We start from the raw sequence: 15,062 nt of genomic DNA on the forward strand, positions 1-15,062 counted from the left end.
AGTTGAAAGCCAAGCCGGGTTAACAAACACCGGGTTAACATCATGACTGAAAAGCCACACCGGGTCAAAGGATACCGGTTCAAGATAAAGTCATCAAAAAGGTGAAAACTTAGCAAAAAAGCAAACAAAAAATCATGTAGTCAAGGCTTTTCAAGGGCTGCCAAGCCCAAATTCAAGGCTTTTCATGGGCTGCCAGGCCACTAAGTTAAACCATTTTGCAAAGCCTTTTAAGATGGGCCTCCAACTAGCCAATCGTCGTTTTAACTTTGTCAAGTTCAGGGTCTGTATAAGATTGACTTGTCAAATGTTTGGCGGGTTGTGCCAGGATTACCTGGATAGGAGTGGCTTACTTGATGAAGGCAGGTTAACCCGGGGTTTTAGGTGAATACACCAGGCTTCCAAGCCGTGGGTCGATACCCAATTACAAGGGTCCTTTCAAACTCTTTGTGACTTCTGCACAAAAGAGCCCCCAAGTAACTTTGTGAGCTGTGCTCAATGGGTGCCTATGTTTGAGCTGTGTATAACATCCAGACTCTCTTTTGCCCCTTGGGTGTGAAGCTCCCAAGCTTTGTTATGTCATGATAGCCGGTTTAATGGACAAGGTGAGTCATTGCTTTGAGAGCAGAAGCCCCCTTGTAACCAAGAAATATTGGAAGAACGGCAAAGGCCCTGCTTGTAGCAAGGATGCCGGTTTATTATATTGATCATAATATATACATTGTCATAATATGTACATAAGGAAAGCCTATGGCTCAGGTGTAATAAGGCCGAAGGAGAGCTATGTTCCATGGCCGCCGGGTCTCCTCCTCAGAACTGTGTGAGTCTTCTCGAACGTCAATGAGGTAGTATGATCCGTTGTGCAGATTTTTGCTGACCACAAAGGGTACTTCCCAAGGTGGGGATAACTTGTGCATATCAGTCTGATCCTGGATGAGCCAAAGCACTAAGTCACCTTCTTGAAAGGTTCGTGTCTTAACCCGGCGACAGTGATAATGCCGCAGGTCTTGTTGATAAACCGCCGACCGAGCCAAAGCCATGTCCCATTTCTCATCTAACAGGTCCAACGCCTCTTGAGCGCTTGCTCATTGTCCGCTTCAACATAATTGGCAACCCGGGCGAGTCATGACGAATATCACTTGGGAGGACAGCCTTAGCCCCGTAAACCATGAAGAAAGGTGTATAACCCGTGGATCGGTTTGGGGTGGTGTTTATACTCCATAACACAGATGGTAACTCTTCCACCCAACAACCCGGCGTCCGCTTCAAAGGAACCATAAGCCTGGGCTTAATACCCTTCAACATCTCTTGATTCACCTTCTCAGCTTGACCATTGGACTGGGATGAGCCACGGACGCTACATCAAGTCGGATGTGCTCTTGTTGGCAGAACTCCTCCATCTCACCTTTAGAAAGGTTTGTACCATTATCTATGATGATGCTGTGTGGAAAACCAAAACGGAAAATAATCTTTTTGAGAAATTGAACCGTCGTGCCTACATCACACTTGCTGACAGGCTCCGCTTCAACCCATTTAGTGAACTTGTCAACCGCCACCAATAGGTGGGTCTTCTTATCCTGGGAGCGCTTAAAAGGTCCCACCATATCAAGCCCCCAAGTGGCAAATGGCCAAGTGATAGGAATCATCCGTAGCTCCTAAGCCGGAACATGAGCTCGACGTGAAAATTTCTGACAAGCGTCACATCGCTTTACCAGATCCTCTGCATCAGCATGAGCTGTTAACCAATAGAACCCATGATGAAAAGCTTTAGCCACCAGGGACTTTGAACCGGCATGGTGACCACAATCCCCTTCATGGATTTCACGTACGATCTCTTGTCCTTCTTCAGGAGAAATACAACGTTGGAATACGCCTGAAACACTGCAATGATGTAACTCGCCATTGTGAATAACCATGGACTTGGACCGCTGGATTATCTGCCTGGCGAAGACCTCATCATCTGGTAACTCGCCCTGGTTCATATACGCCATATATGGAACCGTCCAATCCGGAGTGGTATGTAAAGCGGCCACCAATTGAGCTTCCGGATTAGGAACAGCTAAATCTCTTCTGTAGGCAACTTAATAGACGGGTTATGCAAGATATCTAAAAAGGTATTGGGTGCTATCGGATTACACTAAGATCCCAGCCGGCTTAAAGCATCTGTTGCTTCATTTTTGCGTCGGTCAATGTGCTCAACCTAATAACCCTTAAAGTGACCTGCCACAATGTCCACCTCGCGTCTGTAAGCCGCCATGAGTGGATCCTTAGAATCCCAAGTACCAGAGACTTGCTGAGCCACCAGATCAGAATCTCCAAAACAGCAAACCCGGCTTAAGTTCATTTCCTTAGCCACACGGAGACCATGGAGTAAGGCCTCGTACTCAGTTGCATTGTTAGTACAAGGAAACATTAAGCGGAGAACATAACAAATTTTATCACCTCGAGGCGAAGTAAGAACAACTCTAGCCCCTGAGCCCTCCAATTGCCTGGATCCATCAAAGTGAATGGTCCAGTATGTATTATCCGGTTTGTCCTCTGGTGCTTGTAACTCGGACCAATCATTGATGAAGTCAACAAGTGCCTGTGACTTTATTGATGTCTGAGGCATATACTTCAATCCATGCGGGCCAAGCTCAATTGCCCACTTTGCAACCCGGCCAGTCGCCTCCCTGTTCTGAATTATATCGCCCAAAGGAGCTGAACTGACCACTGTAATGGGATAGCCTTGAAAGTACTGTTTGAGCTTTCGACTTGCCATAAAAACCCCATAAACCAGCTTCTGCCAATGCGGATACCGTTGCTTTGACTCGATCAGTACTTCGCTGATGTAGTAAACCGGCCGTTGAACCGGGTGTTCCTTACTAGCCTCTTTGTGTTCCACCACAATTGCCACGCTGACAGCACGGGCATTAGCAGCCACGTACAATAACAAGGGCTCTTTATCAATCGGAGCAGCAAGAACCGGCGGTTCAACCAACTGCCTCTTTAAGTCCTCAAACGCCACATGAGCTGCATTACTCCAGACGAAATCGTCTGTCTTCTTCAACATCTGATACAAAGGAATCGCCTTCTCTCCCAAACGGCTGATAAACCGGCTAAGGGCGGCAATTCAACCTGCCAAATACTGAACATCATTGATACACTTCGGTTCAGCCAAAGATGCAATTGCTTTGATTTTTTCCGGATTAGCTTCGATGCCTCTGTTGGACACCAGGAAGCCTAAGAGCTTGCCTGCCGAAACACCAAAAACACACTTGTCCAGATTAAGCATCATTTTGTAAACCCGAAGATTGTCAAACGTTTCCTTGAGGTCATCTATCAAGGTTTCCTTCTTCCTGGATTTTACTACAATGTCATCCACATAGGCATGAACATTACGCCCAATCTGCGTGTGAAGACAATTTTGCACACAATGCTGATAAGTAGCCTGGGCACTTTTGAGCCCAAAGGGCATAGAAACATAGCAGAAAGCTCCAAAGGGAGTGATGAAGGCTGTCTTCTCCTGGTCCTTAACCGCCATCTTAATCTGATGGTAACCTGAATAAGCATCCAAGAAACTCAGGCGTTCACAACCCGCCGTCGCATTAATAATCTGATCAATACGCGGGAGAGCAAAAGGATCTGTCGAACAAGCCTTGTTCAAATCTGTGTAGTCCACACACATACGCCAAGTGCCATTTTTCTTAAGAACGAGCACCGGATTAGCCAACCACTCAGGGTGAAACCCTTCGATGATAAACCCAGCAGACAACAGCCGGGCTACCTCTTCACCAATGGCCTTACGTCTTTCCTCATTAAACCGCCGAAGAAATTGCTTGACCGATTTAAACTTGGGATCAATATTGAGAGTGTGCTTAGCGAGTTCCCTCGGTACACCTGGCATGTCAGAAGGCTTCCATGCAAAAATGTCCCGGTTCTCACGGATGAACTCGATGAGCGCGCTTTCCTATTTCGGATCCAGATTGGTGCTGATGCTAAACTGTTTGGATGAATCGCCAGGAACAAAGTCAACAAGTTTAGTCTCATCCGCCGGTTTGAACTTCAGGGTCAGGTCATGCTCAGTGGTGGGCTTCTTCAAAGGGGTCATGTCAGCCGGATCAACATTGTCCTTATAAAACTTCAGCTCCTCTATAGCACAAACCGACTCAGCTGAAGCCGCATCACCTTCCTCACAATCCAAAGCGATCTTTCGACTTCCATGTACTGTTATAGTCCCCTTGTGACCCGGCATTTTGAGCTGTAAATAGATATAGCAGGGCCTCGCCATGAATTTTGCGTAAGCCGGCCGTCCAAACAGTGCGTGATGCGGGCTCTGGATTTTCACCACTTCAAAGGTCAATTTTTTAGACCTGGAATCATGCTCATCTCCAAACACAACCTCCAAAGAGATCTTGCCAACTGGATATGCCGATTTACCTGGTACTACACCATGAAAAACAGTGTTGGACGGTTTAAGACTTTTGTCTGTCAACCCCATGCGACGAAAAGTCTCATAGTATAGGATGTTGATACTGCTCCCTCCATCCATCAGGACTTTGGTAAACTTGTAACCTCCTACCTGAGGTTCTACCACCAAAGCCAGTTGACCCAGATTGTCAACCCGTGGCGGATGATCTTCTCTGCTCCACACAATGGGCTGCCCCGACCACCGTAAGTAACGTGGCACTGCCGGTTCAACAACATTAACTGCCCTTTTGTGAAGCTTCTGATCGCGCTTACATAGGCTAGTAGTGAACACATGATACTAACCACCATTCAACTGCTTGGGGTGACTTTGATAACCTGATTGCTGCTGATTCCCTTGATTATTCTGTTGGCCATTACCACCTTGATTATTCTGGTTACCCTGATTATTCTGAAATCCAGAGCTTGAACCGCCGCCACCATGAAAACCTGGACCTGAACCACCCGACGGACCCTGATCATACCGGAAGACCTCGGAATTCTTGAACTCCTTCATGATATAACAATCTTTCCAAAGATGCGTGGAAGGGGCGTCCTTGGTCCCATGCTTTGGGCAGGGCTGGTTCATCAAACGTTCCAGATTCATCCCTCCACCGCACTGGGGTGGTTTACCTTTACGATGCTGCATATTGGTGTTAGCCACAAGATCTGAACTATCTGCCTTGCGCTTACCATTATTACCATGGCCTCCTTGGTTATGATGCTGTCCCTTTGCACCACCATTCTTCTTTCCCTTCTCCGGTTTCTCCTCATCAGAATCGGGATCCTTGGTATTATCAGAATCGGCATACTTGACCAAGGCTGCCATAAGGGTTCCCATGTCATTGCAGTGGCTCTTGAGCCGTCCCAACTTCATCTTCAGTGACTTAAACCGGCAATTACGCTCCAACGTTATGATCGCTCTACCAGCGTTAATCGGTCGGACGAATGCAAAACTTCTGAAACCCGGAGAACCCAATGAGTTGTTGACTCGTTCTCCCCTTGAACACAAGCATCCAGATCTACAATGGACATAGGCTGTTTGCATGTGTCTTTGAAATTGGCTATAAACCGGGCCTTCAGCTGATCCCATGACTCGATGGAGTTAGCTGGTAAATTTTTCAACCAAGTACGGTCTGTCCCTTCCAAAATCATTGTGAAGTACTTTGCGCAGGCCGCTTCATCCATATCCAGCATCTCCATTGCCATCTCATAACTCTCGACCCACGCCTCAGGTGGCTGATCCGCAGTGTAATTAGGCACCTTACGTGGACCTTTGAAATCCTTGGGTAGACGTACATTACGGAGAGCCGGAATGAGACACGACACTCCCCAGGAACTAAAGGCAAGCCCGGTGCCCTGGTCTACTGATGCCGCTGGCTGAACCGGTGCAGGTTGATAACGACCCGTATGTAAAGCGGCCTTCCTTCGTGCTCTGCCATTATCCACCATGTCTTGAGAATTTGCTTCACCACGCGCCGGATTGAGTCCATTGCGGCACCGCGCACTGCTGGACACTTCCGGTTCATCCATGTGCCTTCTATAACTTGGGCTCGGACGGGGGGTTGAATGAATTCTATCTCGGCTATAGGAATAAGCCTGCTGCTGCACCACAGCGGTTTGGAGGAGATCCCTAGTCCGCCGTGTTTCAATCGCCGCCAGTGAATCGCCTTCCATCGGAATGGCTGCCAGGCGAGATGCTGCGGCAATCATATTATCCAAAGGGCTCGAGAAGTGACCCGGCGGTGTGGACACGTATTGCGGCGGGTTATCCGTTCGTCGAGGTGGTTCTGTCATCCGTAGTTGATCCGGCGCTGCCCTAGGCGCATCGGTCTGGTTTGTAGCTGCTGGATTGCTTGGCCCAGCGCCTGGTGTTTGAAAGAGGTTTAGTCCTTCATAGACCGACGGCAGGCGAGACCAGTACTTCCTTCGCATTACATCATCTGATGCATTCCGATCCAGCATGAGCCGGTAATTTTGCGCCTGTATCTGCTGTGACTGGGCATCCAAAGCGGCCCGTTCTTCAGCCATCCTAGCATCCTCAATTGTCAGGTCCTCCTTAGCCTGCGTTATCTGGTCCTTCATCTTTGCAATGTTCGCATTGTGCCGATCCTGCATCTCCAGGGTAACTGCCGTGGTTAACAAGGTTGCCCAGGAATCCATCAAACCAGAGAGGACTTGAGCCGGTCGGCAAGCTAGGGCCCTGCCGCGGCCGCTGATCCGGTATTCATTGCTGCCGTAGATGAAGACTGCAAAGTGGGATGTGTTCCGGCCATGTAAACAGCAACCTGACTTGGCGGTTCAAGGAGGTCTGTAATACTATTGCCATCGGAATATCCTTTGAACACACCATCATGAATCTGGTATAGGGACTCAGTCTCGCCAGTGGATGACTCGTCGTTGGAATAAACAGTAGTCTCGCCTTCAGACACCGGTTCAGATCCGATCCCATGGACATATCCTACGAACGCACGCTTCATGGCGGGCTTAAACCGGGCTGGACTCGCACGCTGAGCCGTCTCGACGAGGTCGGTGCAGATGTCCGGCTCAGGGCCCGGTTCACCGATCTTGCCGATGAAGACATGAATTCCGCCAAAGGGGACCCGGTATCTGTACTCGATTGAACCGGCCTCGGGGCCCCATCCTTCGTTGTTGATGTAAAGCTTGCCGCGACAACTCTTGGTCATCCGGCCAACCACGTACCCCTTAAGTCCTTCAGAGCTACCCTTCAAGAACTCGAAACAATCGTGTGATAGCCCCACGGTGGGCGCCAACTGTCATGGAATTAACACGTCAGATGTCCTCATGAAAGGACTTAGTCGCAGAGCCATCGCAACGGGTTAGCTTGAAGGGGTTAAACCGGACACGGGACACGGGAGTTTTTATACTAGTTCGGCCCCTTCAATGAAGGTAAAAGCCTACGTCTAGTTGTGATGGGATTGATTGGGTTTCGATGACCAGGGGGCGAATATGCTTTGCCTGAGTCTCGAGTTGTTGTCTCTTGTCCCTGAACCGCCGTCGGGTCGTCCCTTTATATACATAGGTTGACGCCCGACCGGTCTACAGAGCCCCGAGGCCGACTCATACAAAGTGTCCGGCTCGGTCTCTCCTTTCCTAACTTACATTACAAGTTACATAATCATGGCGGTTTACCACTATGGGCCCTATCCGCCTTTGGGCTCCGGGCCTCTAAGCTTCAATAGTAAAGCGCCATCATCTGGATCTTCATGGGCTTCAACATAGTCGAGGGTGAACCAGGCCCTCCTGGCCGGTTTACACTCAATAGTCATATCCCCAACAATGGTGGTGGCTATAGGTGGAGGGGGGCTCGGCTTCGGCCGAATTTAGGTCGGAGGGGGCGGCGGCCATGGAGGCTATGGGAGGCAGGGAAGCTCCTGGAGCTCGAATGAGTGGTTGGGGAGGTTGCTGGGAGAGAGGGGAGGCCGATGTTGTGCTCGAAGGGCTCAGAGAAGGGATATTTATAGCCGGGGCGAGGAGGGGAGATCGTGGCACGTCCGCGGCTATGTGTCCGTGCTCCGGCGACGGGCACGCATGGCCAAGGGTCACGGCGAGGGCTGGCAAGGCGACAAGGGAGGTGCGGACGAGCAACAGAGCTCACAGGGTCGAGGGGAGCAGAGGAAGAAACGGCCGAACGCCATTAAAGCCTTGTCGGCCACAGCGGGTCCGTGGGCGCACGGCGACGAGCACCGACGAGGAAGCGGACGGAGGGGGAGAGGGGTCAAGGGTGAAGAGGACTACGATGTTGAGCTGGTAGGCACCTGGGGACAAGCCAGAACCGGCCGGAGCGATGATGCCGAGGCCAACAGTGGCTAGACCATCGTTTTGGCTGGCTGTTCTTGTGGTCACCACTGGCATGGCATGCTCTGGGGTTTTACTGAGGTTAAAACATGTCTACTGCGTAGTCCTTCGAAGGGTGGTAACAACTAAGGTGGTAACTAGGTGAAAGGGGCTCTGGTCAAAAAGATATAACCCTCTGAATTTACTGCAGTAAACTTCATCGGCTAAATGAGGTCAACAGGGAGCTACTGGAGGCTACACAAGATGTCTGGGATGTTTAGGATAGGAAGGAATATGATCCTGGAGGTTGGGAGGGTAAATGGACCAAGTTAACTCATAGTTGCTTTACAACTGCCAAAATGGTCCAGAAATGAAGATCATCAAGATGCACTCACATGGAGTGTCACCTAGGGCTTATATTGGGCAAGGCTTAGTCATTAGGCCATATGAAGATGATGTAAAAAGCTCATGCCAAATGGACAAACCAAAATAGCACTTGCTTCACAAACATCTCCTCTGGACAGAAACTTGAAATAATTATGGTGGTCAAATGGATCAATTAAATGATGCAAAAATGGGTGGAGAGATGTTTTATGGGTAGACGAATGATCTGGTAATTTATCAGGATTTTTGAAGCAATATAAAATATACTTGCTTCACAACCTGAGAATATTGCTAGAAACAAAGATTTACTCCTGTGCTCACATAGAGAATTGGATGGGGCTGCAAATGGGTGGAGGGAGTTAATATGAGCACATTATGGAGTGTGCAAAAGTTCAACTCATTTGGGTACTCCTAGCTAGTACTTCCTTCACAAAGCCTTCTGTTTGACAGAAACTTTGAAAATTCACTGAGGAAGATTGGCTAGGCAAATAAATTTGAACTTGTGCATGAGGAAATTATTTGGACATATAAACATGCCCAAAAATGTTGGGAGTCAATAGGAGGAATATAAATGACACTTCCTTCACAAAGTGCCATTTAGGGCAGAATAGGAAATGAATTATTGGGGAATTATTTTTGAACATGGCAATGAAAAGTTTTGCCATATTTGATCAATATGTGACCCAAACAATTTATGAGAATTATTTGGGAATTTTAGGAGTGAGGGAAATATAAGTTGCTTCACAACCTAGGGCAATTGGAGTTATTCCTTTAATAGAAAAGGAATATTCCCAATAAAAAGAATATTGGGATTTGGGCTAGGGTGGAAATGACAGGGTCTAGGGAAAGATTTGGGAATGACAAGCCACTCTGGAAGCAAATAAGAGGGCATCTTCTTTAGTTTCCAGACCACAAAGCCACGGAAAAAGAAAACTCAGGCAAAAACCTTGGAAAAACAAAAGAAAAAGAAAGGGCCAAAAAGCAGGCTGTGACATATGTTTCATTAAGTAGATATACCCATATCTGCTTAAATCATCTGTGAACGTGAGAAAATAATGATACCCGCCGCGAGCCTCAACATTCATCAGACCACATACATCTGTATGTATGATTTCCAACAAATCTGTTGCTCGCTCCATAGTTTCGGAGAACGACGTTTTAGTCATCTTGCCCATGAGGCATGGTTCGCAAGTACCAAGTGATTCATAATCAAGTGGTTCCGAAAGTCCATCAGTATGGAGTTTCTTCATGCGCTTTGCACCAATATGACCTAAACGGCAGTGCCACAAATAAGTTGCACTATCATTATCAACTCTGCATCTTTTGGCTTCAATTATGAATATGTGTATCACTACTATCGAGATTCAACAAAAATAGACCACTCTTCAAGGGTGCATGACCATAAAAGATACTACTCATATAAATAGAACAACCATTATTCTCTGATTTAAATGAATAACCGTCTCGCATCAAACAAGATCCAGATATAATGTTCATGCCCAACGCTGGCACCAAATAACAATTATTTAGGTCTAAAACTAATCCCGAAGGTAGATGTAGAGGTAGCGTGCCGACCGCGATCACATCGACTTTGGAACCATTTCCCACGCGCATCGTCACCTTGTCCTTAGCCAATCTTTGCTTAATCCATAGTTCCTGTTTCGAGTTGCAAATATTAGCAACAGAACCAGTATCAAATACCCAGGTGCTACTGCGAGCATTAGTAAGGTACACATCAATAACATGTATATCACATATACCTTTGTTCACCTTGCCATCCTTCTTATCCGCCAAATACTTGGGGCAGTTTCGCTTCCAGTGACCAGTCTGTTTGCAGTAGAAGCACTCAGTCTCAGGCTTAGGTCCAGACTTGGGTTTCTTCTCTTGAGCAGCAACTTGCTTGTTATTCTTCTTGAAGTTCCCCTTCTTTTTCCTTTTGCCGTTTTTCTTGAAACTGGTGGTCTTGTTGACCATCAACACTTGATGCTCCTTCTTGATTTCTAACTCCGTAGCCTTTAGCATTGCGAAGAGCTCGAGAATCGTCTTATCCATCCCTTGCATGTTATAGTTCATCACGAAGCTCTTGTAGCTTGGTGGCAGTGATTGAAGAATTCTGTCAATGACGCTATCATCCGGAAGATTAACTCCCAGTTGAATCAAGTGATTGTTATACCCAGACATTCTGAGTATATGCTCACTGACAGAACTATTCTCCTACATCTTGCAGCTGTAGAACTGATTGGAGACTTCATATCTCTCAATCCGGGCATTTGCTTGAAATATTAACTTCAACTCCTGGAACATCTCATATGCTCCATGACGTTCAAAACACCGTTGAAGTCCCGGTTCTAAGCCGTAAAGCATGGCACACTGAACTATTGAGTAGTCATCAGCTTTGCTCTGTCAGACATTCATAACATCTGGTGTTGCTCCTGCAGCAGGTCTGGCACCTAGCAGTGCTTCCAGGACGTAATTCTTCTGTGCAGCAGTGGGGATAATCCTCAAGTTACGAACCCAGTCTGTGTGATTGCTACCATCATCTTTCAACTTTTCTTTCTCAAGGAATGCATTAAAATTCAATGGAAAAACAACACGGGCCATCTATCTACAATCAACATAGACAAGCAAAATGCTATCAGGTACTAAGTTCATGATAAATTTCAGTTCAATTAATCATATTACTTAAGAACTCCCACTTAGATAGACATCCCTCTAATCATCTAAGTGATCATGTGATCCAAATCAACTAAACCATGTCCGATCATCACGTGAGATGGAGTAGTTTCAATGGTGAACATCACTATGTTGATTATATCTACTATATGATTCACGCTCGACCTTTCGGTCTCAGTGTTTCCAGGCCATATCTGCATATGCTAGGCTCGTCAAGTTTAACCTGAGTATTCCGCATGTACAACTGTTTTGCACCCATTGTATTTGAATGTAGAGCCTATCACACACGATCATCACGTGGTGTCTCAGCACGAAGAACTTTCACAATGGTGCATTCTCAGGGAAAACACTTTTATCTTGAAATTTAGTGAGAGATCATCTTATGCTACCGTCAATCAAAGCAAGATAAGATGCATAAAAGATAAACATCACATGCAATCAATATAAGTGATATGAATGGCCATCATCATCTTGTGCTTGTGATCTCCATCTCCTAAGCACCGTCATGATCACCATCGTCACCGGCGCGACACCTTGATCTCCATCGTAGCATCGTTGTCGTCTCACCAACTTATGCTTCTACGACTATTGCTACCGCTTAGTGATAAAGTAAAGCATTATAGGGCGATTGCATTGCATACAATAAAGCGACAACCATATGGCTCCTGCCAGTTGCCGATAACTCGGTTACAAAACATGATCATCTCATACAATAAAATTTAGCATCATGTCTTGACCATATCACATCACAACATGCCCTGCAAAAACAAGTTAGACGTCCTCTACTTTGTTGTTGTAGGTTTTACGTGGCTGCTACGGGCTGAGCAAGAACCGTTGTTACCTACGCATCAAAACCACAACGATATTTCATCAAGTTAGTAATGTTTTAACCTTCTCAAGGACCGGGCGTAGCCACACTCGGTTCAACTAAAGTTGGAGAAACTGACACCCGCCAGCCACCTGTGTGCAAAGCACGTCGGTAGAACCAGTCTCGCGTAAGCATACGCGTAATGTCGGTCCGGGCCGCTTCATCCAACAATACCGCCGAACCAAAGTATGACATGTTGGTAAGCAGTATGACTTGTATCGCCCACAACTCACTTGTGTTCTACTCGTGCATATAACATCTACGCATAAAACCTAGCTCGGATGCCACTGTTGGGGAATGAAGTAATTTCAAAATTTTCCTACACACACGCAAGATCATGGTGATGCATAGCAACGAGAGGGGAGAGTGTGTCCATGTACCCTCGTAGACCGAAAGCGGAAGCGTTAGCACAACGCGGTTGATGTAGTCGTACATCTTCACGATCCGACCGATCAAGTACCGAACACACGGCACCTCCGAGTTCTGCACACGTTCAACTCGACGACGTCCCTCGAACTCCGATCTAGCCGAGCTTTGAGGGAGAGTTCCGTCAGCACGATGGCGTGGTGACGATGATGATGCTCTACCGATGTAGGGCTTCGCCTAAGCACCGCTACGATATTATCGAGGTGGATTATGGTGGAGGGAGGCACTGCACACGGCTAAAATATCCAAGGGATCAATTGTTGTGTCTCAAGGGGTGCCTCCCTCCCCGTATATAAAGGAGTCGAGGAGGGGTAGGGGGTCGGCCACCCTTGGCGCTCCCCATGAGGAGTCCTACTCCCATAGGGAGTAGGACTCCCCCCTTCCAAGTTGGAGTATGAGAGGAGAGGGAAGGAGAGAGAGGGGGAAAGGAAAGGGCGGGCGCCCCACTCCTTGTCCAATTCGGACATGGGAGGGGAGGGGTGTGCGGCTGCCCCTTGGCCGCATCTCCTCTTCCACCACTTGGGCCCATAAGGCCCAATAACCTCCTGGGGGTTCCGGTAACCCCTGGTACTCCGGTATATATCCGATAACCCCCAGAACCATTCCAGTATCGGAATATAGTCGTCCAATATATCAATCTTCATGTCTCGACCATTTCGAGACTCCTCATCATGTCCGTGATCACATCCAGGACTCTAAACTACCTTCGGTACATCAAAACACATAAAGTCATAATATAACCGTCATCAAACTTTAAGCGTGCGGACCCTATGGGTTCGACAACTATGTAGACATAACCAAGACACGTCTCCGGTCAATAACCAATAGCGGAACCTGGATGCTCATATTGGCTTCCACATATTCTACGAAGATCTTTATCGGTTACACTGCATAACAACATACATTGTTCCCTTTGTCATCGGTATGTTACTTGCCCAAGATTCGATCGTCGGTATCTCAATACCTAGTTCAATCTCGTTACCAGCAAGTCTCTTTACTCGTTCCGTAATACATCATCCCGCAACTATCTCATTAGTTACAATGCTTGTAGGGCTTATAGTGATGTGCATTACTAAGTGGGCCCAGAGATACATCTCTGACAATCGGAGTGACAAATCCTAATCTCGAAATACGCCAACCCAACAAGTACCTTCGGAGACACCTGTAGAGCACCTTTATAATCACCCAGTTAAGTTGTGACGTTTGGTAGCACACAAAGTGTTCCTCCGATAAACGGGAGTTGCATAATCTCATAGTCATAGGAACATGTATAAGTCATGAAGAAAGCAATAGCAACATACTAAATGATCAAGTGCTAAGCTAACGGAATGGGTCAAGTCAATCACATCATTCTCCTAATGATGTGATCCCGTTAATCAAATGACAACTCTTTGTCCATGGCTAGGAAACATAACCATCTTTGATTAACGAGCTAGTCAAGTAGAGGCATACTAGTGACACTCAGTTTGTCTATGTATTCACACATGTATCATGTTTCCGGCTAATACAATTCTTGCATGAATAATAAAAATTTATCATGATATAAGGAATAAATAATAACTTTATTATTGCCTCTAGGGCATATTTCCTTCAGGCGTCGCTTTCTGGGCGAGCCGCGATCTCCTCGACGATTCCATGCCATCTGTTGCAGGCCGTTTGTATGATCGCCCAATGGTTTGACATGGCCTTCGAGTCACGCTACATGTGGATGGTGGCGAAGTAGGGGTCGACCAGCTCGCTCTCATCGAACGCCGACTTGATACGCGTCCAGTACGTGTCGGCGTTTTGGTTCACGCCAGTAACAGGGTCGAGGGTGGCGGTCTTCCATGCTTCAGCAAGGCACTCGTCTTCTTTGGATATCCCCTTGATGCATGGCTCGCCCGTCCTGGCCCCGGCTTCTTCTTTTTCCCTCTCCTTGCCGGCGCCGACTCCATCTCCTCATCCTCCTCTTCTTCCTCCTCCTCCTCCTCCTCACCGTTGTCGAGCTCATCATCCATGTCGCCGGTGGGGTCCATTGTGTCGTCTTGCGTGTGGAACCTGGGGGAGGAGGCGCCGATGGTCGAGCCGCTCGTGATGATCTTATCCATGTTGTCTTCTGTCGCGCCGGGTTTGCCGAATGCGACGACAAGGATTGCGAGAAGGGCAGGGCGCCACGGCGTAGAGGCGGCATCGGGGAAGCTGTGTACGCCGGCGGCGAGTAGTTGTACGGCTGGAGGCCGGCGAACGTGGGCGAGGGAGTGTGATGGTCGGGGTTCAGACCAGAGGGCGAGGCGCGCTGGCCATGTGGAAAGGTGATGTTGGGGTTGAATCCACCATGCCCGTCGCCATCGGCGTAACCAGGCAAGGGTGCGTACCCCTAGGGTGGTGGCGGCGGCGGGAAGCTGGCCGGCGATGCGATGGTCTACTCGCTCCACCCAGCTTGCGGGTGAAGGAAATATGCCCTAGAGGCAATAATAAAGTGATTATTTAT

The sequence above is a fragment of the Triticum dicoccoides genome, chromosome 1B, assembly GCF_002162155.2.
Source record: "Triticum dicoccoides isolate Atlit2015 ecotype Zavitan chromosome 1B, WEW_v2.0, whole genome shotgun sequence".
In the NCBI taxonomy this organism is placed as follows: domain Eukaryota; kingdom Viridiplantae; phylum Streptophyta; class Magnoliopsida; order Poales; family Poaceae; genus Triticum; species Triticum dicoccoides.